Source organism: Gorilla gorilla, chromosome 14 (assembly GCF_029281585.2).
Source record: "Gorilla gorilla gorilla isolate KB3781 chromosome 14, NHGRI_mGorGor1-v2.1_pri, whole genome shotgun sequence".
Classification (NCBI taxonomy): domain Eukaryota; kingdom Metazoa; phylum Chordata; class Mammalia; order Primates; family Hominidae; genus Gorilla; species Gorilla gorilla.
In genome coordinates, this window is record NC_073238.2 from 127,529,369 (window position 1) to 127,557,322 (window position 27,954).

General features: G+C 47.2%; 1 long non-coding RNA gene across 1 annotated transcript in view; it reads left to right on the top strand.

The window, feature by feature from the left end:
* The window catches only part of LOC134757025 (uncharacterized), a 37,332-nt gene extending 10,432 nt beyond the window's left edge, over window positions 1–26,900 (top strand). Inside the window, exons 2-3 of the long non-coding RNA XR_010130634.1 lie at window positions 21,534–21,995; window positions 25,640–26,900. This is a non-coding gene — a long non-coding RNA (uncharacterized lncRNA). The remainder of the gene's footprint in view (window positions 1–21,533; window positions 21,996–25,639) is intronic.
* The last annotated feature ends 1,054 nt before the right edge of the window (window positions 26,901–27,954 follow it).

The following is a 27,954-nucleotide window of genomic DNA, read 5'->3' on the forward strand; positions in this document are numbered from 1 at the left end:
GGCCTCCTTCCTGGTGGGGCCTCCTTCCTGGTGGGGCCTCCTTTCTGATGGGACCTCCTTCCTGATGTGGTGGGGCCTCCTTCCTGATGGGGCCTCCTTCCTGGTGGGGCCTCCTTCCTGGTGGGACCTCCTTCCTCGTGGGACCTCCTTCCTCGTGGGACTTCCTTCCTGGTGGGGCCTCCTTCCTGGTGGGGCCTCCTTCCTGGTGGGACCTCCTTCCTGGTGGGGCCTCCTTTCTGATGGGACCTCCTTCCTGGTGGGACCTCCTTTCTGGTGGGGCCTCCTTCCTGGTGGGGCCTCCTTTCTGATGGGACCTCTTTCCTGGTGGGGCCTCCTTCCTGGTAGAGCCCATGGGGAGGAGGTAGGGACGGGACTCCCCCTCCTAAGGAGTCTGTCTGCCATGTGCATAGACACACCTGACACCAGGGTCACAAAGGACCCGCCTTCCCCTTAGTCCCAAACTGAGGGGTTCCCAGAAGGATGGGACTTGCGGTGTTAAAACCAGGAATGTCCCAGGGAGGTGGGAGTGAGCCCAGAGCCCAGGCTTTTGCTGGAGCCCCCGAGTCGCAGGGCAGTGGCCTGGACTATCTCACCAGCTGGAGGGACACTGCCACCTGCCAATGGCGGCACTGCTAATTTCCGGTCACCGCAGTCAGCTAAGATTCATCCCACCCGCCTAGGGGCTAGGCCTCAAACCCACGTCATCTGGGGTGTCTGCAGCTGTCAGCGTCTTGGAATGTGCACCCGCAGGGCTCACACGCTGAGCGAACTTGGCTGTGTGATTAGAGCCCCGGGCTTCTGTGTGAAGATTTAATTTCACTTGTTAAATAATTTACAGCTCTGGCAGGCAGCTGAAGAAGTTTCATTTGCAAATGCCAGTGTTTTTAGCTTAGCTTTTTCCCTCAAAACTCTGAGTTTGAAAGAATAAACTTAAAAAGGATACGTTTCCAGGCTTTCTTCTCCCTTCATTGAATGGTGTTTCTTCACGTAGCTTGAGGAAATGGCTTGGAGTCAGTTGCAGGAAATAAAGTGAAAATTAGAGACTCACAGCCATATTGGCAAGAATGAGAGAGAGACAGACAGACAGAGAGGAAGGCAGGAAGAAAGGAAGGCACATAGAAACCTAGGTTTGTATTATATGTGTGCATACACATGTGTAACCCTCTAGCACATAACGGGAATATGGAGGAGATATTGGGACCCCCTGTGAGACAGTGCACCAGTTTGAGACGATACATTGTGTACTCGGAAATAAGAGAGAACATGCTATGAGTTGTATTTATGTGCTACTTTGTTTACTTATTGTTGTTTTTCCCTGTCAGCAGCAGAATATGTGATATTTTGTCTAAACGTGACTATGTCCACATGTGACAGGCCTGAGGGGAAGCATGGTGTTTCTAACCTGTCTCTCCCTCTTCACTCCCTACCCCACCTCCTGCCCCTCCCTGTCTCCCAGACCCTTCCCAGGCCTCTTAGGCAGCACGTGGTGGCCAGCAGAGGAAAACAGGATTCCAGAACAGTCATGCCATCTCTTTCAGACAAACACGTGTTGTTAATACCAGCTTCCCTAACTTGAAATAAATTCATACATGTTATCTACCCTCACAGACAGTTTTTGAAAATCTCTGTAGTGCCCAGACTGAAACAGAAAAGAGAAGCCAAGATAAACCAAAGATCACAGGGATCCCCGAAGCTCTCCGGGGGCAGGGATGATCCTCCCTGGGGGTCGGAAATTCCCAGGTAACTTTTGACTCTCCAAAAACTTAACCACTGATAGCTTCCTGCTGACCGAAAGTCAATTAACACATATTTCATATGTTATATGTACTGTACACTGCATTGTTACAATAAAGTAAGCTAGAGAAAAGAAAATGTTATTAAGAAACTCAGAAGAAAGAGAAAATGCATTTATAGGACTGTACTGCACTTATGGATGCCGTAAGTTTACTTTCTTTATAAGATGAATCGTCTGTCTGAAATAGCGGCAACCACAGCTGCAGACCTCGATCTACGGTACATACCAAGCATTTCCACTTTTTCTGTTATGTCGTGACCTTTTTCTGCTTTTTGGGGGCGCTTCCAGCATCACCAGTGGCACTTCGTGTGGGCCCTATGGTGCTATTCAAACACGAGAAATACGTGAGAACTGCAAGAGGTCACTTTTTCCTACCGAACGCGATTTACTGAAGAGACACCTGTTCACATGGAGATGCTTAGCGTCACACAGAGTTTTAAGGGATTCCTCAGGATGCTCACGCTCACCATGACAGCTACAGGAGGTGGCTATAAAGTCTTTGCAGTAGTACAGTACTCACTACAGTTAATTTTTATTCTATTATTATTATCTTTTTTGACATGGAGTCTCGCTCTGTCACCCAGGTTGGAATGCAGTGGTGCGATCTTGGCTCACTGCAAGCTCCACCTCCCAGGTTCACACCATTCTCCTGCCCCAGCCTCCGGAGTAGCTGGGACGACAGGCGCCTTCCACCACGCCTGGCTAATTTTTTTGTATTTTTAAAAGAGACGGAGTTTCACTGTGTTAGCCAGGATGGTCTCGATCTCCTGACCTCGTGATCCGCCCGCCTCTGCCTCCCAAAGTGCTAGGATTACAGGCGTGAGCCACCGCGCCCGACACTCACTACAGTTATTTTTATGCAGTTATGACATCACGCTGCATCTTTTTTTGTTATTGTTTTGTTTTGTTTTGTTTTGAGATGAGTCTTGCTCTGTCGCCCAGGCTGGAGGGCAATGGCACAATCTCGGCTCACTGCAGCCTCTGCCTCCTGGGTTCAAGCAATTCTCCTGCCTCAGCCTCCCAAGTAGCTGGGATTACAAGCGTGCACTACCACACCTGGCTAATTTTTGCATTTTTAGTAAAGACGGGGTTTCTCCATGTTGGCCAGGCTGGTCTCAAACTCCTGGCCTCAGGTGATCCACTCCCCTCGGACTTCCAAAGTGTCAGGATTACAGGCGTGAGCCACCGCACCCGGCCTCACACTGCATCTTCATATTGGTTTACATTTCTCTCAACTGTGAGTGGCACCATGTACAGTCTGTGTTTGTGTGCATACGTTTTCATAAATTTTAACTTTTTATAATCATTTGTGTATATTTTATTTTGGTAAATAATAAAATGGACTGGTATCTACATATATTTTATGTCTTCATGAGATATCTAACCTTTTCTTAATTTTTAAAATATTTCTAGGCTACACATTTTATCTGCAAGTTTTTTCAAATTGTTGCAAATCTCCAAAGTCTTCCAATACATTTATTGAAAAAAATCTGTGTGTAAGTGGACACATGCAGTTCAAACCCGTGTTGTTCAAGGTCACCTGTAGTAGTTTTGATTTTTATTTATTTTGGATTTCTAATCATTATTTTTATTTTTAATTGATAGAATAATTGTACTTATTTATGGGGTGCAATATGATTTTTTTAATTGAAAGCAAGTTTATTAATAAAGAAATTAAAGAGTGGCTACTCCATCAACAGAGCAGACACAATATGATATTTTGATACATGTATACATTGTGTAATGATCAAATCAGAGTAATCAGCATATTTATGACCTCAAATTCTTATGATTTTTTATGATGGGAACATACAAAATCCTGTCTTCTAGCTAGTTTGAAATATATAATACCTTATTATTGATTATATTCACCCTACCATGCAATAGGACACCAGAATTTATACTTTTGATCTAATTGTAACTTTGTACCGATTGACCAATCTCTCCCTGTTTTCCCCTTACTAACACCCTCCCCAGCCCCTGGTAACTGCTATCCTACTCTCTACTTCTATGAGATCAGGATTTTTAGATTTCACAGATGAGTGAGACACGGGGTATTTGGCTTTCTGTGTCTGGCTTACTTAACATAATGTCCTCCAGGTTCATCTATGTTATTGTAAATAACAGGATTTTGTTCTTTTTTATGGCTGTATAGTACTCCATTGTGTTTATATACCACATTTTCTTTATCCATGCATCTGTTGTTGGATACTTAGGTTGATTCCATATCTTGGCTTTTGTGAATAGTGCTGCAATAAACACTGGAGAGTAGTCATCTCTTAGACATACTGATTTCATTCCCTTCAGATATATACCCAGAAATGGGATTGCTGGATTATATGGTAATTCTATTTTTAATTTTTTGAGGAACCTCTATACTGTTTTCCATAATGGCTATACATTCCCACCAGCAGTGCACAAGGGTTCCTTTTTCTCCACATCCTCATCAACACTTATTATCTCTTGTCTTTCCAATAATAGCCATTCTAACAGGAATGAGGTAATGTCTTATCGTATTTTGATTTGCATTTCCCTGATGATTAGTAATGTTGAGCATTTTTTCACGTGCATGTTGGCCATTTATATGTTTTCTTTTGAAAAATGTCTGTTAAGGTCTTTTGCCCATTTTTACATCTGATTTTTTTTTTTTTTTGCTGTCCAGTTGTTCGAGCTCCTTATATATTCTGGATATTCATCACTTGTCAGATAGATCGTTTGCAAATATCTTCTCCCATTATATATGTTGTCTTCACTCTGTTGCTTGTTTCCTTTGTTGTACAGACACTTTCTAGTTTGATGTAATCAAAATTCTCTATTTTTGCTTTTGTTGCCTATGCTTTTGAGTCTTTTTCTCTTTTTTTTTTTTTGAGATGGAGTCTCACTCTGTTGCCTAGGCTGGAGTGCAGTGGCATGATCTCAGCTCACTGCAACCTCTGTCTCCTGGGTTCAAGCGATTTTCCTGCCTCAGCCTCCTAAGTAGCTGGGACTATAGGTGTGTGCCACCACGCCCGGCTAATTTTTTGCATTTTTAGTAGAGACAGGGTTTCACCGTGTTAGCCAGGATGGTCTCGATCTCCTGACCACATGATCTGCCTGCCTCGGCCTCCCAAAGTGCTGGGATTACAGGCGTGAGCCACTGCACCCAGCGCTTTTGAGTCTTATTCAAAAAAATCCTTGTCTAGCCTAGTGTCATTAAGTATTTCTTCTATGTTTTCTTCTAATAATTTCATAGTTTTCTGTCTTACATTTAAGTCTTTAATCCATTTTGAGTTGATTTTTGTATATAGTGAAAAATAGGTGTCCAGTTTCATTCTTCGGCCTGTGGACATCCAATTTTCCCAGCACCATTGATTGAAAAGGCATCTTTGGTCTGAGTGTTTGTTTTTATACCAATATCATGCCATTTTGTTTACTACAGCTTTGTAGTATGTTTCAAAGTCAGGTAGTGTGATGCCTCCAGCTTTATTTTTATTTAACGCAGGATCACTTTGGCTATTCTGGGTATTTTATGAATGTGAACTTCAGAATTTTTTTTTCTGTGAAAAATGTCATTGGCATAGGAATTGCATTGAATCTGTATATCACTTTGGGTAGTATGGACATTTTAATAATATTAATTCTTCTAATCCACGAACACAAGATATCTTTCCATTTATTTGTGTAAACTTCAATGTTTTTCATCAATGTTTTATAGTTTTCAGTGTACAGATCTTTTACCTCCTTGGTTACATTTATTCCTAGGTATCTTTTTTTTTTAGTAGCTGCTATGAATGGGATTGTTTTCTTGATTTCTTTTTCAGATACTTTGCTGTTAGTGTACAGAAGCATTACTAATTTGTTTAGGTTAATTTTGTATACTGCAACTTTACTAAATGTGTTTATTAGTTCGTGTTTTGGTAGAGTCCTCAGGGATATATATCAGTGATTGTGTTGCCTGCAAACAGGAACAATTTGATTAAGTTCAGAAGCAATACTGTGCAAGAAGTGGAGAAAAAGGGTACAGTGGTACAAAGGGATACTAGAATTTTTTAAAACTCTGTATAGTTTGCATTTTTAAGTCATGCAAAAATGCTTTCTGTTTAGGACGGGCACAGTGGCTCACGCCTGTAATCCCAGCACTTTGGGAGGCCAAGGCGGGCAGATCACTTGAGGTCAGGAGTTCGAGACCAGCCTCTCCAATATGGTGAAACCCCATCTCTACTAAAAATATAAAAAGTAGCTGGGCGTGGTGGTGTGCGTCTGTGATCCCAGCTACTCAGGAGGCTGAGGCTGGAGAATTGCTTGAACCTGGGAGGTGGAGGTTGCAGTGAGGCAAAATCATGCCGCTGCACTCCAGTCTGGGCGACAGAGCCAGACTCCGTCTTAAACAAAAAAACAAATGCAGGCCAGGCACGATGGCTCACGCCTGCAATCCCAGCACTTTGGGAGGCTAAGGCAGGTGGATCACGAGGTCAGGAGTTCGAGACCAGCCTGGCCAGCATGGTGAAACCCCGTCTCTACTAAAAATACAAAAAAAAAAAAAAAAATTAGCTGGGCATGGTGGCTCATGCCTCTAGTCCCAGCTACTCAGGAGGCTGAGGCAGGAGAATCACTTGAACCCGGGAGGTGGAGGTTGTGGTGAGCCAAGATCACGTCATTGCACTCCGGCCTGGGCAACAAGAGCGAAACTCCGTCTCAGAAAAAAAAAAAAAGCTTTGTGTGTGTATGTAAACTGGATAAGGTCTAGACTCAGAGAATTATAAGGTGCCTCTGCTCCTGCATGAAAGTCCTGGGTGACATTGAAGACACCTAAACGATAGCCGGCATCCCTGGCGCCACTCACTAAATGCCCTTCGACTACTGACAACAGAAATGCCTCGGTATGTTTCCAAAATGCCCCCGGGAGATGCCACCACCTCTGTTGAGAAGACTGACATCCGAGGGTGGAGAATTACTACTGCGAGAAGGAAAACAAAAGGTGTGTCCTTGAATGTGCTGCCGCAGCGTGCAGTGTCTCATAGGGCCCCAAGTGTGGGACCCACCAAAGAGAAAGTGATAGGATATCTATGAGTCGATCTCGTCAATGTCCCCACCTTGAAAAGTACAATCCAATGTTGGAACCACTTCCCACCCACCTTTCTCTTCTTTCTCCTCAGCTAGGAAAAGAGGGTGGCGCAGGTCAGTGAGCCCAGGCCAACAGCACGCTCATCTCATCCCAGACAGCTTAGACTTGGCTGCTCACAGCACCATCCACTCCAGTGGCAGCAGCATTACCCAGACATGTTTTAGAACCACGGAATATCAGGCTCTGCCCCAGACTCACTGCATTGGAATCTGTCTTTGCACAACATCTCCTGGTGATTCTGTGCACGTGGAAGCGTGAGAAGCACTGCCTTAGAAGAGTCAAATGAGGAGCTACCTTCCTCCTGTGGCAGATGGAGTGAACCCTGATCATCGTTGCTCAAGACGTCCCAGCAGTTAACAAACAGGACACTCTGTTGCATCCCACATCTGGTGGGTTCTCCCTGATAACAAGGCTGAGCGAAGTTCCATCCCACATGGAACGGCCAGGTGTGGTTCTGCATGCATTCTGGCCACTCGCAGCTGGGGCGTCGTCAGGGGCGTGCTGCTTACGTGAACACGGATGTGCTCCCCACCCTGCACATCCTTGGCCTGCAGGAACTTGGTGAAGCTGCATCGTTGGCAGAGCTGCACGTGCACCACCTCCCTCCAGGTTGAGCTGAGTTGCAGGCTGCTCCCTTTCCCGCACGGGGCCGTGCTCTGCGCTCAGCGCTTCTGGAAGCCTCGCCAAGCCTGCCTCTGCTGCAGCAGGTGCTTTTCTGGTGGCTTCTGCATCACAGGCTCCCCCTGTGATTCTCCTCCAGTGTCTACTGCTGAGTTAAGAGAAGGAATGTTTCTCAATTCTTTCTTCCCAGGTTTAATGTTTCTTCCTGATGTTTGCAGTTTACCAGCTGTCCTGGTCAGATGAAGCAAGTATCACGGCACTAATAAAAGGGTTGTGCTTTATCCTTAAAAATATAATTACAAGTCCCACATAGTTTCTTTTTCAGCCTTTACCAAATAAGTTTTCAGCTTTTACCAAGTAAGTTTTCCCCGTATGCCCACCATTCGATGTTCCAGTTCTTCCCTGTGGCAGATGTAACCCAGGTATCATCTGTGGTCTCCCTGCCCTTTGAAATTGCTGAGAAAACTGGGCTCAACCCCCTTTCTATCTTGCTGTTTCCTTCTCCAGATTCAGTAAAGCTCTGACAGCTGAGTAAAGCAAGGCAGCTTGTGTATGTGGGTGCGAGAGGAAGTGTGTGAGTGAATGCAGGCCTGTGTGCAAGTGCACTCATGAGTGTGTGTGTGTAAGGATGTGTGTGTCCATTGTGAGTGTGTGGGAGTGCGTAAGGATATGTGTGTCCATGTGAGTGTGTGGGAGTGTGTAAGGATGTGTGTGTGCATGTGAGTGTGTGGGAGTGTAAGGATGTGTGTGTCCATGTGTGAGTATGTGGGAGTGCATAAGGATATGTGTGTCCATGTGAGTGTGTGGGAGTGTGTAAGGATGTGTCTGTGTCGTGTGTGAGTGTGTAAGGATATGTCTGTGTCCGTGTGTGTGTGGGAGTGCGTGAGAATGTGTCTGTGTCCGTGTGTGAGTGTGTAAGGATGTGTCTGTGTCTATGTGTGTGTGTGTGGGAGTGCGTGAGGATGTGTGTATGTCCAGAGCTGTCCAGAGCTCTGTTCTGGGGGGGAGAGTGCTGAGATCAGAAGCAAATCAAGCAGGATAGAGACACTAAGAGCAAAGGAAAGGAAAGCCCAGACCACAGTGATGGAGAACAGAGGAGGCTCATCTCAGAAAGCACGAGGCCATCTTTTCATTCACTTTGTGGACACAACAGAAGTAACAGAAGATGGACCTCTCTGCCAGCAAGTTAGATAACTTAGGTAAAATGAGCCAGTTCCTAGAAAAACAGAAACTGCTAAAAGAGACTCAAAAAGAAATGGAAAATCAAGTAGACTAAGAACAAACAGAGGTTTAATTAGTAATTAAAACTTTTCTGCAAAGAAAAGCCCAGGCCCACATGGCTTAACTTGTAAATTCTACCAAACATTTGAAGAAGAAGAATACCAACCTTCACAAATTCTTTCAAAAAGAAAGAAAGAAAGAAAAATAGAAGAGGAAGAAACACATTCTAACTCATCCAGTGAGATCAGTATCATCCTAACACCAAAATCAGACTGACTTGTGATCAAAGGAAGAGAAAACTACAGGCCAATATCCTCATTGAATATCAGTGCAAAATCCTCAAAAAAATACTGGCAAACCCAATCCAGCAACATCGAAAAAACATTATACAACACAGCCGAGTGGGATTTATCTCAAGAATGCAAGGGCAGTTCAATACGCGAAAATCAACGTAACACAACACTTCCAAAGAGTACGGGACAAAAACCATGTAGTCATCTCAATAGGCACAGAAAGAGCATTTGAGAAAATCCAACACCCCTTCAGAATAAAGCGCCTAGAAAACTGGGAATAGAAGAGAACTTCCTCAGCCCGGCAAGGGGCATCTACAGACAAGCCACAGTTATAGACAAGAATCTGAACGCTTTCCCTGTAGCTCAGGAGCAGAAGGAGGAGGTCTGCTCTCCTGTTTCTATTTAATGTTGTAATGGAGGCTCTAGATAAAACAGTTAGTACAGAATAAGAAGAGAACAAAAGACAGAAAGAGAGAAAGAAAGGCAAGGTCTCCATGCTGGAAATGAAGAAATGAAATTATCTCTGTCTGAAATTTCATGAGAACAGTGCAGACCGAGGCAGGGTGGGCGCAGTAGAAGTGGAGCAGGGTTGGCCAGGAGCTGATAATGATGGATGAACTTTTCCTCTAATTTTTTACATGCTTAAAATTTTATGCAACCTTTGGCCAGGTGCAGTGGCTCACACCTGTAATCCCAGCACTTTGGGAGGCCGAGGCAGATCACCTGAGGTCAGGAGTTTGAGATCAGCCCAGCCAACATGGCAAAACCCTGTCTCTACTAAAAATACAAAAATTAGTCCAGCATGGTGGTGCATAACACCCGTAATCCCAGCTACCTGGGAGGCTGAGGCAGGAGAATCACTTGAACCTGGGAGGCAGAGGTTGCAGTGAGCCGAGATCACACCACTGCACTCCAGTCTGGGCGACAGAGTGAGATTCTGTCTCAAAAAAAAAAAAAAGTTACGTAACTTTTAAATAAAATTTAATATTGGAAGATGTTTTTAGAGGAGTAATACACATTATCAGCAAATTCAGAGATTTCTAAATCAAAAGAGAAAGCATGCCACCTTTTCCTTGTTCTTTTTGAGCCGGGTTAGCCCCAGTTCATGATTGGGGTCTAAAGCTATTGGTTAATTTTACACAAATCAGAACCCATTAACTTTTCATTTAATCCAAGTCTATCACAAAACATCTAGTGAAATATTTACTGATTTTATTTTATTAATAGGGAAAAACCCAACAGTCTGCACTCATAACCAACAGGTATGTAGAGATGTAAGTTGTTGCCACTGTTTTCCCTGTCATTCTTCCTTACGGAACATAAATAATTCACAAATCCAGTCCCTCTCCTCTTCCCCTAATTAACCTGTAATTAACCCAATGAATTCTTTAAGAACTCGGTTCCGATGTCACTCTCCTGGGGATTGGCTTCCCAGCGCTTCCTGGCTGGGTCTCAAGCCTCTGCCACACGTAGGAGGCTCCGTCACTTTTCCCCAGCATCTAACTCAGGGGGTTGCCGCAGGCTCCTTTGTAAGATCAGGGGCCACGGTGGGGCTCCCTCACCGGCCTGCATCGTCCTTACTCGGCCAAGAGCTGTGCCTGGCACACACAGGACAGGGGATGAGCCTGGCAGGGTTGAGTGAGAAGATGTGAGAAGGGACAGATGAAGAGACAAACGAACTCAAGTTGTTACTCGCCAATGCCTCGCCCGTCGTTATTGTATACCACACAATCTATGAAAAGGAAGTTTCCATGTTTTTCAGTGTCTTCTCTATACCTTTATAAAGTACATCAAACTTAGCCACTTAAACTTATTTATTTGGTTTATGATCCCTCTGTTATTAATCTTTTAATATTTCCATATACTCGATAGGATACTTCCCTTTGATCATTTTATATTTTTATCCAAGTAAAATTCTAGGCCAGGCATGGTGGCTCACACCTGTAATCCCAGCACTTTGGGAGGCTGAGGCAGGCCAATTACCTGAGGCCAGGAGTTCGATACCAGCCTGACTAACATGGCGAAACCCCATCTCTACTAAAAATACAAAAATTAGCCAGGTGTGGTGGTGGGTTCCTGTAATCCCAACTACTCAGGAGGCTGAGGCAGGAGAATCTCTTGAACCGGAGACCGTGCCATTGCACTGCAGCTTGGGTGACAGAGTGAGACTCCGTGTCAAAAAAAAAAAAAAAAAAAGAAAGTAAAATTCTACTTGGCCAGAACTATTATCAGGTTTTTTTTAATGTCATGGTGTAATTAATTAATTTAATTGGCCCCTTCCAAAAGGAAGCTTATTAAAACATTTAATAGAACCTTAAAGAAAATCCTCACTTGTTGTATTTATTTTGTTAAATTGGTTCGAATTTAAGAAATCCTCACTGAAGCTTTACTTTACTTACAGAATGTCAGTAAATTTACCAGGAAAAACACTTGTACTGTCATTATGTGAGTGAGCCCCAGAAGATGAGGATGCTGCATAATTAATGCCTCCAGCTCTTAACATATGCAGCCATCTGTGCTCTCCCCTACGCAGTCTGCTGGTTTGTTAATAATGTATTCACGTTTGTCTGCAGCCCATACGAGTTGTATGACAGGAGAGATCAGAAAACACAATCCATTTCACGCAGTCTAAGTTACCGGTTTGGGTGTGGAGAACAGGTCAGTTTATTATTAACTGTAGTTTCAGGTGAGAGTGACATGACTCAAAACAATGTGACCAAACTAAGAGAAGAACATGAAATCCACGCTCATACAGACAGTGCAAAGGCCAGCAGCCCAGGCTGGAAGTCCTGAGGATCCCAGCCTCCGTCCAGCTCACCTTGCTTTGAAGACAGCGCCACCACTGTCCCAGCTCCCAGTGACATGAGAGTGGATGGGGTCACCCTGGCTCCTGCCTGGGTGCCCTTGTTCTACACCGGCCTCTGCTGCATTTCTTGGGTAATTCACTCTCCTTCCAGGCTCCTGTCAGAGAAGGCCCTCGTGCTGTCATTGCCAAGTTTTTTCTTTTTTTTTTTTTTTTTGAGACAGAGTCTCGCTCTGTCACCCAGGCTGGAGTGTAGTGGCACGATCTAGGCTCACTGCAACCTCCGCTTCATGGGTTCAAGCGATTCTCCTGCCTCAGCCTCCCAAGTAGCTGAGATTACAGGCACGCACCACCATGCCCAGCTCATTTTGTATTTTTGGTAGATACAGGGTTTCACCATGTTGGCCAGGCTGGTCTCGAACTCCTGACCTTAGGTGATCCACCCGCCTCGGCCTCCCAAAGTGCTGGGATCACAGGAGTGAGCCACTGCACCCAGCCCCCTGAACGTAGTCTTAATAGATTAACAGTCCTCGTTCCCAGATCAGATAGGAGAGCCGCAAGACCGGGTCCAGGTTGCCCTGTGCTGTGAGGAGAAGCCGTGATTGCTCCACTGAGGCTGAGAGACGACCTTGGAGTGGAGAGGGTTAGAGGGCAGGCCAAGCGTTGTCGGGTCACAGTAGGAAGTGAAGCTGGCACGATTCCAGTTGCCGTCAACTCCCTGCTGGGATGTAATCTGCATGCAGGTTGGAGTCATCAGAAACCAGAACATTCTCTGACAGAAAACAGGGAAACCACAGAGCACCCGTCTTGTTGACAGTGCTGTCCGGGGCTCGCTCCTGAAGAGGCTGTGAGATCCGGGGGTGCATGTGATCTTCTGGCTGGGGAGGTACCAAGGCCACAGACCCCGATACCTGTGCAGAACCATGTACTCCCCGCCCAGGCTTGGTGCACTGGAGGGAATGAAAATAAAGAACCTCTTAAAATTTAGTTGGAGAAATAATAAAATATCATTTTCCATAGTCAAACAGAATAGGAAGAAATAACAGCAAACACTCCTCTGACACAGTTCCGAGAGCATTGTGTATATGAATTCATGCAATCCCACCGTCATCCAATGAGGCGAGGACTGTCATTGTCCCTGTTTCACAGACAAGGGGCCGCGGGCTCCTCTAGCTTTCCCATGCCTCACAGCTGGTACGTGCAAACCCAGTGCTTGAGCCCCAGCAGTGTGGCTCGGGTCTGCGGCACTGACCCGTGTCCAAGTCGTTATGTGCACAAGGGATGCTACAGATGTTTATGAGACACACGTGGCGGTGGCTGTTATATATTATCACTGGAGAGCTGAATCCATCGGGGTCCCAGTTATAAGCAACTGAAACAAATCATGCTATTGCTTTTTTTTTTTTTTTTTTTTTTTTTGATGGAGACGGAGTCTCACTCTGTCGCCCACGCTGGAGTGCAGTGGTGCAATCTTGGCTCACTGCAACCTCCGCCTCCTGGGTTCAAACGATTCTCCTGCCTCAACCTCCCCAGTAGCTGGGATTACAGGCGCCTGCCACCACGCCAGCTGATTTTTGTATTTTTAGTAGAGATGGGGTTTCATCTTGTTGGCCAGGCTGGTCTCAAACTCCTGACCTCAGGTGATCTGCCCATCTTGGCCTCCCAAAGTGCTGGGATTACAGGTGTGAGCTACTGCGCCCGGCCAAATCATGCTATCTAAGAGTCAGAGGGAATTAACTGAAAGGATACAGGAGCTCACAGAATTGAAGGAGGCCAGAAAGCCAGGATTAGAAATGGCTCCGAAAATTACCGAGAGAGATGGAGGGGCCGGAGCTGCAGGCAAGTCTGGCTGAGTCTGAGCTGCAAACATTCCTTTGGGTCCCTGGTCCAAGAATAACATCCGTGCACTTTGGTCCAACACCACACACTGGCTGTCCCAGGGAACAGAAAGAGGAGCCTCTCTCCTCACATTCCTTGTAGTCAAAGACCATACCTTGCCCGTTCCACACCAAATGGTCCCCTCCCGTATCAGGTGCCGAAGAAGGGGTGCGTGAGGGAAAGCCGCTCACCTGAAGCAGTAAGGGGCGAGTGGCTGTTGGAACGATCCTCCATCTGAGGCCATGCACAGTGGCACCTCCAGGAGGGAGAGCAAGGCTGTAGAGGCAGGCATGGGTGCCTGCTGGGAAAAATGGAAGCCCAGAAACCATCCCACATCCCCCAGCAGGCCCCACCAAGAGGAGGAAGCTGAGTCCAGCCTCCACAGGCAGAGGGAACGTGATACACAGTTGACGTGTCAGGGGAGCAGCTGGGGTGAACAGGGAGGGCATGGAAGACACCAAAAGACGTGTCCCAGTGCCCCACAGCCTGGGGGGCTCACACCTGCAACAGGGATGACTGTCAGGGTGGGGCTTTGCAAAAAACGGTGGCAATGTGAACGTCCCTCCACCGAAGGAATTCACAAAAGCAGTGCAAGAGGCCATCATAGCATCAGAGAATTACAGTTCTAGCCCTCTCTCTAGCAGAGAAGGCCACACCATGTGCCACAGGATACCTCTCTGTTTCTTTCTCTTTTTTTTTCTTTTGAGATGGAGTCTCTTTCTTTCTTTCTTTCTTTCTTTCTTTCTCCCTTTCTTTCCTTTCTCTCTCTTTCTTTCTCCTTTTTGAGATGGAGTTTCTTTTTCTTTCTTTTTCTTTCTTTCTCTCTCTTTCCTTTCTCTCTTTCTCTTTTTCTTTCTTTCTCCTTTTTGAGATGGACTTTCTTTCCTTCTTTCTTTCTTGCTTTTTTCTTTCTTTCTCCTTTTTGAGATGGAGTTTCCTTCCTTCCTTCCTTCTTCTTTCTTCTTTTTTGAGACAGAGTCTTGCTCTGTCACTCAGGCTGGAGTGCAGTGGCGCAATCTCGACTCACTGCAACCTCCACCTGCCGGGTTCAAGCTATTCTCCTGTCTCAGCCTCTGGAGTAGCTGGGATTACAGGCACCTGCCACCATGCCCAACTAATTTTTCTATTTTTAGTACAAATGGGGTTCACCATGTTGCGCAGGCTAGTCTCAAACTTCTGAGCTCAGGTGATCTTCCCCGCCTTGGCCTCCCAAAGTGCTGGGATTACAGGCATGAGTCACCGCGCCCGGCCCCTGTATTAGTATCTTCTTGCTGTATAGCAAATGATCCCAGGTTTAGGTGCTTAAAACCACACACGTTTCTCACTCTTCGTTTCCATGGGTCAAGAGTCTGCATGTGACCAGCTGGGTCCTCTGATCGGGGCCTCACGAGGCTGAAGTCAAGGTGCTGCTGGGGCCAGGTGCTCATCCGAAGGTCAAGGTCACCTTCAAGCTTACTGGCTGTTGGCAGCATCCAGGTCCTTGTGCTTGTGGGATTGAGGCCCCTGTTTCCTGCTGCTGCCTGCTGGGAACTGCTCTCAGTTCCTAGAGGCCCCTCTGCTCCCTCTCATGTGGCTCGCCACAAAGCATGGCAGTTTCCTCCCTCAAGGCCAACAGGAGCACATCTCTGCCGCCTCGAATCGCTCTAACTTTCCCTATCTTTTATCCAGGTCCACCCAAGATAACCTTCCCTTTGACTAGCTCAAAATTGACTGATTAGGGATCTTAATTCCACTGCAGAATTCCTTCATATTTACAAGAGAATGTAGCCTGATCAGGGTAGAAACATCAGCCTCCATTCCCACCAAGGAGAGGGGACTGCACGGAGCCCCCGAGCATGGGGTGGGAACATTGTGAGCCCTATCAGAACTGTGCCTCCCGAAGTCCCAGAGACAGAAGCGGCTCAGGAACAAGGGGAGCACTGCAGCACGGAGTCTACAGGGTGGATGCAGTTTGCCCAGCACGGAAGGAAGGTGTTCCAGGGGGATGAGACAGCAATGCTGAGAAAGGAAGGAAATCTGGGTAAATATGTAGAGGTTGGCCACATTATGATAGACTGTGACGACCAGTTGGAGAAGTTTGTATTTCATGCTATAAAAAGCAACCAAATCTAGTCAATATACCCTAAGTTGGGTAATAGGATCAGATTCTTTACAGTAAAGCTTACAAAAGTAAAATTATTTTATAATTGTATTATAGCAAACAACAGGGTTTAAAAATGGTCCCTTAAAAATGAGCCTTAAAAATAAGCAGCCACTTAATACTCATTTGGGCCCGAAAGCCACAAAGCTATTGACATTTTCTTTCTGCTGAGGAAGTCTTGGTGGTATCGATTCTCATACAGCAGAGATCAAGACAAACATCTTGTACCTCTTCTTCCCCACCTGCCTCTAAAGCAAACGCTGATCTGATGACATTGTCACGAGGCCTGCTCACCCTCAGCAGCTTCCTAGTGTGTCCTGGGTGTGGGCATCCAGTGCCAATAAATGGAGGAAAATGGGCAGACAGGGAGAGGTGGGAGCAGGTGGGAGGAAAGGAAGGGGGGAGGGAGGGAGGCGGAGAAAGGCAAGCTTAAGGGAAAGGTGGGGCATCCTGTCATGCTAGGGCTCACGGAGTGGCAAGAGGTTCTCAGCCCTGGCCGCCGCTGACCCCGGCTCACACGGCCTCACCAGCCTCGCATCAGTCACAGTTCCAAGTCCTCAGGAATAACAACAACAACAAGAGTTAATTTTTTTTATTTTTCCATTGTAATTTATATGGAATTCTGAACAATGGAAAATCAGAGCCCAAACAGGTGACAAAGAAGTTCATTAAGAGCCTTGCGAAACTGAGAGCACATCCAGAATCCCTCTCGCACTTACATCTGTGAAAGACACGACCTCTGGCCAGTCTCCCACAGACACTCCCCATTCCCTATCACGCAATGTGATGTACTCACCGCGATCGCAGGCCTGCTCCTGCTTCCCATCACTCCACCCGTCCTGTTCAGCAGATGCTCCCCTTGAAGAGCTGGAAAAAATTGGTGTTTAGGAAAGCCCTTGAAGATAGAAATGAATGCAAATGCTGTTATTATTATTAATAATATTTCAAAGTGGGCACATGGAACTCAATGACATTTTAATTGTTTGATTTTATCGGACAGGAGGTAAAAGACTTTTTATTTTTATCTTCAAAGCCTGAAGGCGCATCAGGTGCACAGACTGCAGTAGGGTTTGCTCCGGGTGTTGGGTTCTGGCTGACGATGTTTGCTCTAAAGCTCATTTCTTACAGCTTCTGAAAGTAGATTGAAGAAAGCACTCCCCACCGTAGCCTCCATGGTGCAGAGATTCTCCAGGCATTTGCTTTTCATGTGAGATGTCACACTAACCCAAGCACTATAATTTTACTACCTCCTGCTAAGCTAGTCCAGAGATTGAGCATTTCTATCCAGAACTGGCAAGCCTCCCTTCCTTTATATTTCAGATTGAAGAACAGGAGAAAACTTTCAGAAAATGATTTATAGTGGAAAGGCACTGGTTTAAACTTAATCTACTTGCTATTTGAAACAAGTTCTTTTAGTTAAAGTGAAATTCTCTGTGTAAAACATCATTTTAAGAAATTTTCATACTGCGTTTTGCTTTCTTAAAGTCTTGTATTTAGTAAAATGCAAAGTCTAGTCCTTCTGAAGACTCCCTCACAACATCTCCTCACACACCCACTTGTACTCACACCCCCAATGCAAAGCTTCACGGGGATGCTTTGTTATCTAATTTTGTTGTCAATGTGATTCATAGGTTTTTGGTTTTGCTATCTACTTGTTCTGTTTTAATTTTGGGATTTAGAAAGATTAAACACTATGCCACCACCACGTTTCACTTTGAACATTTTGAAGACAAGTATTTCCTACCTGTGACTAACATATCCACCCAAATTATCCATCACTATAAGGTCAGAAAAATATTTTAACTGTTGATGTTTCATGCACCCTTTCCCAGGAAGCTACTAGAGAATACAGTCCACTAAATTAAACTGATAAATCAAGGAGGAAGACATCATGGAATGCAGAAAATAAGGGCTTATGAGAGAAGTGGAGGGAATTCCTGATACCTGTGAAGTGTAGCCAGAGTATAGAAGTCCGCAGTAAGTTTAGAAACTCACCATCGATTGCAGCAGGATGCCAAAGGGTGACAGGAGGGATGTCTCCAGAAAAAAATAGAATGGCACTGACAAATACGAGTCTCTGGCTGTGACCGGAGTATAGAAGTACGCAGCAAGTTTAGAAAGTCACCGTCAGATTGCAGCAGGATGCCAAAGGGTGACAGGAGGGATGTCTCCAGAAAAAAATAGAATGGCACTGACAAATACGAGTGTATGGCTGTGACCGGAGTATAGAAGTCCGCAGTAAGTTTACAAAGTCACTGTCGATTGCAGCAGGATGCCAAAGGGTGACAGGAGGGATGTCTCCAGAAAAAAATAGAATGGCACTGACAAATACGAGTGTATGGCTGTGACCGGAGTATAGAAGTACGCAGCAAGTTTAGAAAGTCACCGTCAGATTGCAGCAGGATGCCAAAGGGTGACAGGAGGGATGTCTCCAGAAAAAAATAGAATGGTACTGTAAAATACGAGTGTATGGCTGTGACCGGAGTATAGAAATATGCAGCAAGTTTAGAAAGTCACCGTCAGATTGCAGCAGGATGCCAAAGGGTGACAGGAGGGATGTCTCCAGAAAAAAATAAAATGGCACTGACAAATATGAGTGTATGGCTGTGACCGGAGTATAGAACTATGCAGCAAGTTTAGAAAGTCACCGTCAGATTGCAGCAGGATGCCAAAGGGTGACAGGAGGGATGTCTCCAGAAAAAAATAAAATGGCACTGACAAATATGAGTGTATGGCTGTGACCGGAGTATAGAAGTACGCAGCAAGTTTAGAAAGTCACCGTCAGATTGCAGCAGGATGCCAAAGGGTGACACGAGGGATGCCTCCAGAAAAAAATAGAATGGCACTGACAAATACGAGTGTATGGCTGTGACCGGAGTATAGAAGTATGCAGCAAGTTTAGAAAGTCACCGTCAGATTGCAGCAGGATGCCAAAGGGTGACAGGAGGGATGTCTGCAGAAAAAAAGTCAAATTGCACTGACAAATACGGGCGTATGGCTGTGAACTAGTAGAAACTATACAGAAAACTAAGAACATGAGGCCGAGCACAGTGGCTCACACATGTAATCCCAGCACTTTGGGAGGCCGAGGCAGGGGGATCACTTGAGGTTAGGAGTTCGAGACCAGCCTGGCCAACATGGTGAAACCCCATCTCTACTAAAAATACAAAAATTAACCAGGCATGGTGGCGGGCCCCTGTAATCCCAGTTACTTGGGAGGCTGAGGCAGGAGAATCGTTTGAACCAGGGAGGTGGAGGTTGCTGTGAGCTGAGATTGTGCCACTGCACTCCAGCCTAGACAACAAAGTGAGACTCTGTCTCAAAAAAAAAGAAAAAAAAGAAACCTAAGAAAATGAAAGATGGAGGCAATGATTATCTTCAAGGAAAAAAGGTGGTATAAGAAAGAAGATGCAGTGAAAATGCATGAACAACACAGGGGCGGCTTGTAGCACATGCACCGACATGCAGCTATGATCATGTAATCTTGTTACCATCACAGGCAGAGATTGAATGGAGACCGGTGTGGCCTCTGTGGGGACACGTGCAGTAGAGAGAGGTAGAGGTAGGAGCACGAATGAGCTAAATATTTATCTTCCTATGTAACTGGTGCTGTTGAAATTTTCAAAATCGTGCTATAAGCACATAATTTGGAAATCTGGACACAATAAAGGTAGAGGAGCAAAGAGCTATGAGTGATTGTCTCTGCAGGGGGCTCTGGAGTAGGTGATGACAAGGACATCGGGTTATTCTTACAGGCCGGGTAGCACCATTTTCTTTTAAAACTATGCAAATGCAGCCAGGCGCACTGGCTCATGCCTGTAATCTCAGCACTTTGAGAGCCCGAGGCGTGTGGATCACCTGAGGTCAGGAGTTCGAGACCAGCCTGACAACATGGTGAAACCCTGTCTCTACTAAAAATATAAAAATTAGCTGGGTGTGGTGGCACATGCCTGTAATCCCAGCTACTCTAGAGGCTGAGGCAGGAGAATCACTTAAACCCGGGAAGCAGAGGTTGCAGTGAGTCAAGATCACGCCACTGCATTCCAGCCTGAGCGACAGAGCAAGACTCCAACTCCAAAAAAAAAAAAAAGCATTTATTTGGCTAAAATTAAAATAAAGTTTTTTTTTAATTTTAATTTTTATTTTTATTTTTATTTTTTAGTATTTATTGATCATTCTTGGGTGTTTCTCGGAGAGGGGGATTTGGCAGGGTTACAGGACAATAGTGGAGGGAAGGTCAGCAGATAAACATGTGAACAAGGGTCTCTGGTTTTCCTAGGCAGAGTGTTTGTGTCCTTGGGTACTTGAGATTAGGGAGTGGTGATGGCTCTTAACGAGCATGCTGCCTTCAAGCATCTGTTTAACAAAGCACATCTTGCACCGCCCTAAATCCATTTACCCCTGAGTGGACACAGCACATGTTTCAGAGAGCACAGGGTTGGGGGTAAGGTTATAGATTAACAGCATCCCAAGGCAGAAGAATTTTTCTTAGTACAGAACAAAATGGAGTTTCCTATGTCTACTTCTTTCTACACAGACACAGTAACAATCTGATCTCTCTTTCTTTTCCCCACGTTTCCCCCTTTTCTATTCGACAAAACTGCCATCGTCATCATGGCCCGTTCTCAATGAGCTGTTGCGTACACCTCCCAGATGGGGTGGCGGCCGGGCAGAGGGGCTCCTCACTTCCCAGACGCGGCGGCCGGGCAGAGGTGCCCCTCACCTCCCGGACGGGGCGGCTGGCTGGGCGGGGGCTGCGCCCCACCTCCTGGACAGGGTGGCTGCCGGGCGGAGACGCTCCTCACTTCCCAGACGCGGCGGCCGGGCAGAGGGGCCCCCCACCTCCCTCCCGGACGGGGTGGCTGCCGGGCGGAGACGCTCCTCACTTCCCGGACGGGGTGGCTGCCGGGCGGAGGAGCTCCTCACCTCCCAGACGGGGTGGCGGTGGGGCAGAGACACTCCTCAGTTCCCAGACGGGGTCACGGCCGGGCAGAGGCACTCCCCACATCCCAGACGATGGGCGGCCCGGCTGAGACGCTCCTCACATCCCAGACGCTGGGCAGCCAGGCAGAGACGCTCCTCACTTCCCAGGCGGGGTGGCGGCCGGGCAGAGGCTGCAATCTCGGCACTTTGGGAGGCCAAGGCAGGCGGCTGGGAGGTGGAGGTTGTAGCGAGCCGAGATCAGGCCACTGCACTCCAGCCTGGGCACCATTGAGCACTGAGTGAACGAGACTCCGTCTGCAATCCCGGCACCTCGGGAGGCCGAGGCAGCAGATCACTCGCGGTCAGGAGCTGGAGACCAGCCCAGCCAACACGGCGAAACCCCGTCTCCACCAACAAATACAAAAACCAGTCAGGCGTGGCGGCGCGCGCCTGTAATCGCAGGCACTCAGCAGGCTGAGGCAGGAGAATCAGGCAGGGAGGTTGCAGTGAGCCAAGATGGCGGCAGTACAGTCCAGCCTCGGCTCGGCATCAGAGGGAGACCGTGGAGGGAGAGGGAGAGGGAGACGGAGACGGGGGACAGGGAAACGGAGACGGGGGAGAGGGAGACGGGGGAGAGGGAGACGGGGGAGAGGGAGACGGGGGAGAGGGAGACCGGGGAGAGGGAGAGGGAGAGGTAAAGTTTTTACAAAGTTTCATTGTAATACAGAAAATAAACTCTTGGTGTACCCTTGTAGAATTACACAGAAGAAAAACAACCATTCGATGCCTTTCTTCTTCCATTCCCAATCAGAAGGCTGTTTCTGACCCATTGAAATATTACCTACAAAGAAGACGGGAGCCTCCTGCAGCAGCCTCTAGTGATGTGAGAGCTGAACCAAGGTTTGAGGCCCATCTCCAGGTGGTCCTGAATATCCGTGCATCCTGGGACCTTGTTAGGATGAACTCACCGGAGGTGAGGCTCTGCGTTGCTCAATGCAGAGACTCTTACCCAGGGTGTCAGCCTCTGAATGATACACGTGCCTGGGCCTCTTACCTGAAGATGGACCTGGCAGGTCTGGAGGGAGGCCCCTGTGATGAATCCCGTGATGAGCCGCTGATCCGAGCTCGGGCTGCGTCATGGGACCAGCCACAAGGTTGCCTGACCTATAAAGGTCACAGGAGTGCCTCAGGGAGACAGAAGCAGTTACAGCTGCCAGGTAGGGGCTGGGGAGGGCTCCGAGCTGTGGCTGCAATTTGAAAACTGTGCGGAACCTCAGCAGGGGTGTGAGCTATCAGGAACCTGCCGCTGGACTACAGCGACCAGGAGAATACGGGTTCTGTACATCCGATTTGGGGGACCAAGCAGAAAGGAAAAACCCTCGCTGAGCAGACTGTGCATTGGGCAGCCTGCCGGCCACTTTATACAGATTCTGTCATTCAGCTGGGGTCTCTCTGCCCCCTGATACTAACCACACCCACCAGACCATCTTCCCTCCAGCTGGGGAAACGTGCCACAGAGCCCTTTACCTTCCAGAGCCTCGGCCCTTCTGGCTCTCCTCATCACCCTGGGCCAGGCCCATCACTCCTGTTTCATGCTTGAAGGCAGTGAGGTGGGTGCCGGGCTCCCCTCTCCCACAGGGTGCCAGCATCTCAGGTGGGACCAAGCCCAAGCCCGTTTGTCCTCAGTCCATGCACTTCTCAACCCAGCCCTGCCTCTCAACACCTTCCACTGGATGGAGAGCCGCGGCAGTGCTTAATAAAAGGCAAGGGCGGAGACACGTGGAAGGGGAGGCCTCTCTCCCGGACCTGCTTAAACCTCTCTCCGTTTTTGCCAGACTGATGCTGCCAAGTGTGGAGGAACAGCAGGGGTGGGCGATGCCCTCCTCCCCTCCTGCATCTGCCCTGCTCACTGCAGCAAAGGGTGGGTGGGCCAGGGTCACAGGAGAGGTGCCCTGGAGGCAAGACCAGTGCTCGTGGGCGTCAGGAGTCATTGAGTGGTGGGGAAATGCAGGGCCCTGGGACCCAGGCCGGGAGCCACTGCCATCCTGCTTTCCACATCCACAGGAGGGCAGCAGGGCAGGAGAGTGTCCCGCCCTGGACCTGAAGGAAGATATGGACCTGGGCCAGGGCCTTCCGTGGACAAGGTGGGGAAAGCCAGGGAGACCCAGCAGGACGGGTGAGAGGAGTGCGCTTGGGGAAGGTGGCCCCTAGTGCCCGGCCTCAGGCAAAGTCTTTTTCTGTGGATCCAAGAAGTAGGTGGCATGATTGTGCCCAGTTTACAGACAGGCAAGCAGGGGCCTCGGCAGGCTGAGGCATTGCTGCAGGATGCAATGGGCCCTCCCCTGAGTGCACAGCTGATGTTCTCAATTCCCTCTTGTTCCATCTTAGCAAGATGGGCCTTGGAGGGAAGTGGGGGAGTGAGGGAGAAGCAGGTGTGTGCCATAGACCAACAACACCCACTGTGGGTCCCAGCTGTCCTGAGGTGGGTCAGCCCAGCGGACCGCAGGGACCGGGCTGGGAATGGCCGTGATTAGGGGACAGGTGATCCAGCCACAAGCCTGTGGTGGCCTTAGGATCCAGCTGGCCCAGGGGTGATTCCTGTCTTCACTGTCTTCAAGCAGTGGGATTTTGGACTTAGGTTTCCTCATCAGAAAAACTGGAGCAGTGGAGCCCACCACTCGTGTTGCCATCCTTTTACAGAAGTGCACAAAGGTGGGTGTGAGATTCCTGGCACATGGCCAGGTCTCCAGCGCCAGCTTCCGTCTCCTCCTTAAAGTTATCCAAGCTGAAGCATGTACCGGTGCAGCCTGTATCACGACATTCAACGTGGTGAGGTTGTGGGCTGCCAACACAACTACGGCGGCATCAGAGTTTTTCTTCACGTGTGTTACTAAGGCAGAAATCGGTCTCGTTGATGTTGTTTTGTTTTTGTGGTTGTTTTGAGACAGGGTCTTGCTCTGTGGCCCAGGCTGGAGTGTAGTGGCGTGATCACAGCTCACTGCAGCCTCAACCTTCCAGGCTCAGGTGATCCTCCCACTTCAGCCTGCTTCCTGGCTGGTGCCACAGGTGTGAGCCACCACGCCCACCTAATTTTTTATTTTTTGTAGAGACCACGGTCTTCCTATGCTGCCTAGGCTGGTTTCGAATTCCTGGGTTCAAGTGATCTGCCTGCCTCGGCCTTGCAAAGTGCTGGGATTTCAGATGTGAGCTACTGTGACTGGCTGTTGTTGTTGTTGTTGTTTTTTTGAGACAGAGTCTCACTCTGTCGTCCAGGCTGGAGTGCAGTGGGGCAATCTCGGCTCACTGCAACCTCTGCCTCTCAGGTTCAAAGCGATTCTCATGCCTTAGCCTCCTGAGTAGCTGGGATTACAGGCACATGCCACCACACCCGGCTAAAAAATATATATATGTGTACTTTTAGTATAGATGGGGTTTCACTATGTTGATCAGGCTGGTCTTGAACTCCTGACTGGTTTTGGGAGTCTTTCTTCTTGAGCTCTGTCTTCTGAAGTGGAACTCAGAATAATTGAACATTAACATAAAAAGTCATCTCTGGGCCGGGCGCAGTGGCTCACGCCTGTAATCCTAGCACTTTGGGAGGCCAAGGCAGGTGGATCACGAGGTCAGGAGATCGAGACCATCCCGGCTAACACAGTGAAACCCGTCTCTACTAAAAATACAAAAAATGAGCCGGGCATGGTGGCGGGCGCCTGTAGTCCCAGCTACTCAGGAGGCTGAGGCAGGAGAATGGCGTGAACCTGGGAGACGGAGCTTGCAGTGAGCTCAGATTGTGCCACTGCACCCCAGCCTGGGCAACACAGCAAGACTCCGTCTCAAAAAAAAAAAGGTTCTCTCTGGTTCTGAAAACAGCATTTTTTGTTTTTTTTTTTTTTAATTTGGTAAAATAAACATAACACACAATTTGCCATTTTAACCATTTTAAGTGCACAGTTCAGTGGCATGAAGTATTAGACACTCACATTGTTGTACAAGCACCACCATCCATTCCATGACTTTTACATCATCCCAAACTGAAACTCTGTGCCTATTAAATACTTACTGTCCAATCCTCCCTTACCCCAGCCCCTGTCAAGCCCCATTCTATTATACTTTCTGTCTCTATGGATTTTATATCTCTGGGGATCTCATATCAGTGTAATCTTACAATATTTGCCCCTTGAGTCTGGCTTCACTTAGCAGCATATATTCAAAACCATTACATTTTTTTTCATACTTTTTTGGCTTTTTGAGTAGACTGAGATAATTTTCAGTTATCTAAGAATATTTAAGTATTCTTACAAGTTACAATAGATGAAAAATATTTTAAGGGAAACCATTTTATCTTTCTGTTTAAAAAAGTAAAGGGGTGGCCAGGCGCGGTGGCTCACAGCTGTAATCCCAGCACTTTGGGAGGCCGAGGCACGTGGATCACGAGGTCAGGAATTCAAGACCAGCCTGGCCAACACGGTGAAACCCTGTCTCTACTAAAAATACAAAAATTAGCCAGGTGTGGTGGTGGGTGCCTGTAATCCCAGCTACTCGGGAGGCCGAGGCAGGAAAATTGCTTGAACCTGGGAGGCAGAGATTGCAGTGAGCCGAGATCGCGTCATTGCACCCCATACTGGGAACAGAGCAAGACTCTCTCAAAAAAAAAAAAAAAAAAAAAAAGCAAAGGGGTGAGTTTTCAGTTTTGTAGAAAGTAAACAGTTTAGTTTTACCTTTAAAAGTAAAAAGTTTGGTTTTTATAAATTGAACATTCATTAAAGTGATGTTATGTAATATCCAAGCAACTTGCTTGAGCAAAGTACGAATTACTTTGAATAATGCTAAATTTCTAATTATCATCCACCTCTTATTTCAGATACCCTATCATCTTTACTCTGTTAGAGAGGAGCTATAATAGTCTATATTAAAGTTACTGTTCAGACAGATGATTCCAACAAATTGCTTTCATTACTTTATTGGTAATTTTAAGCACTACAGAACTTAGTTGTTTTTTTCTGGAAGAAAACTGGAATTAAAATCATTGATCCTTTAGAGAAATAAAACAAAGGAGAAGGGAGTGTACAAAATAAATAAGAAAAGAATTCTTAGCATACTTTCCTTTCCTGTATTCTCACTGATAAATAAAAAGCAAATGGGACATTGAGAAGCAAAATTAATCCTGATTAGGCTCGCTTTGGGACAAGCAACCACTTTGCATGATTACCCACTGTTAGGTGTGAAACGGAGCCAATGATCGCTCATTGTCGAGGAGAAAAGACCTGGAGACCACAGCTTATCCAGTCTCGCTCCTGACCTGCATCTGAACACCTGAAGGAAGAAACTTTAAGAAGAAAAAGACTTCAAGTGACAGAGGAGACGAAAGTCTCAAAGGTGCAGAATTCAAAAACTCATGGTGTCTCAGGATGGGTGTGAAAGTAACAAATATGAGATCCCCTGACAACTAAACCCAGGCATGTCCAGGAATCCCAGGATGCGGTGAAAGTTTTCACAGTGGAGCTCACAGGAATCCCCAGATGCCGTGAAAGTTTTCTCAGCGGAGCTCACACCGGCATTGTCTGGAAGATTAAATGTTGTTATGCTTTGAGATTGGCACTCATGCCATTCAAATTTTTTTATTAAGAAGTACAATGAAATTTAACTTATTCCGTTTTGACACCAATGTAATGACCAAATTAAACTAGATTTTCAAAAATAATCAGAGGCCCTGCCCCGCAAACTCCTCCTGGGCACAGGAAGATGTGGGGCCAGTCAGTAGTGACTCCTCTTGGGTGCTGATCCACCATGCTGAATTCAGACCGGCGCCAGTCCCCTGAGCGCCTCCCAATTCCTATGTGATTTCCTGTCCCTAGTGTATGAACATGTCAGCCTTGATGTGATCACACAAATTATGGGCCATGACGCATCTACCACTCTTGCCCGTTCTGAAGGGCTGCCTTTAGTTGTCTTGCAAGGAGCACTTATACCTCTTCCCTACGGCACAGAAGCCCTGGGTCTGGGGTGACAGGGGCAGAGACCTGCCTGTCCTCTAGCCACCCAAGACCATGCTTCTGTCTGTAAGTTCCCCCAATAAAACACCCTTTACTGACAGATTTCATTGGTCTGGCTTATTCTTTGGTTTCTCAGCTCCTTCGGCGTTCGAGGGCCATGTTGTCTATGTGGCCCTTTCCCGGAACAGGAGACAATGTTCTACGTCACGTTCCAGGACAAATGGCCTGGCAGAGCATGGCAGATGATCTCAGGGGGTGTTTGAGCAGGACCTCACTGTCCACAGCTCTCCTTCCCGGTGACAGGAATCATGCGGGATGGACGGCCTTGCACGAGGCACTTTTCACTCTGCGAGTGCTCACGCCTTATGCTCTTCATTTTGTTAATGCTTATCAGCTACAATAGCAGTTTAACTAATTCTTTCAGCATCTGCTGAGCGCCACGCTATGCCTGAGGAGAGAAGGGTTGATAACTGATGATAACTGATCATCCAACAGGTTCACGTTCAGGTGGGAGACAGACATTGAGATGAACGAGTCAGAAACCTGCTACACTGGGAGCTTTTACAAAAGCTTGGACCCCACTCCAAACCAACTGAGTCAAAGTGTCTGGAGAAAAACTGCCTGGGAAGTGCTATTTTATTAGTATTATTATTTGAGACAGTCTCACTCTGTCACCCAGGCTGCAGTGCAGTGGCATGATCAGAACTCATTGCAGCCTCAACCTCCCGGGCTCAAGCAATCCTCCTACCTCAGCTTCCTGAGTAGCTGGGACTACAGGTGTGGGCCACCATGCCCACCTAATTTTATTTTTTTGTGTTTTTTTGTAGAGATGGGGTCTTGCTATGTTGCCTAATCGTCTCACCTTGGCTTCTCAAAGTGCTGGAAGTACAGGCGTGAGCCACCACGCCCAGCCTGGGGAAGTGCTATTGGTTAAAAAAAAATTCCCTAAGTGAGTTTAATCTGTAACCGGGGTTGAGAAATACTGCTGTGGAAAAATAACTAAGCTTTACTAAGTGGTGCCATTAGGAATGCTAAGTGGGGGAGTGATTAATGATAACCGAGCCGGAACCCAGGCAGGTATAGGGAGAGATGGCATCTGAGAATGACTAAGAGGGGGCCAAACATGGGGTGGGGCAGAAGATTCCAGACCAAGGGACCAGGGAGGTTAGAGAATGGCCTGTGG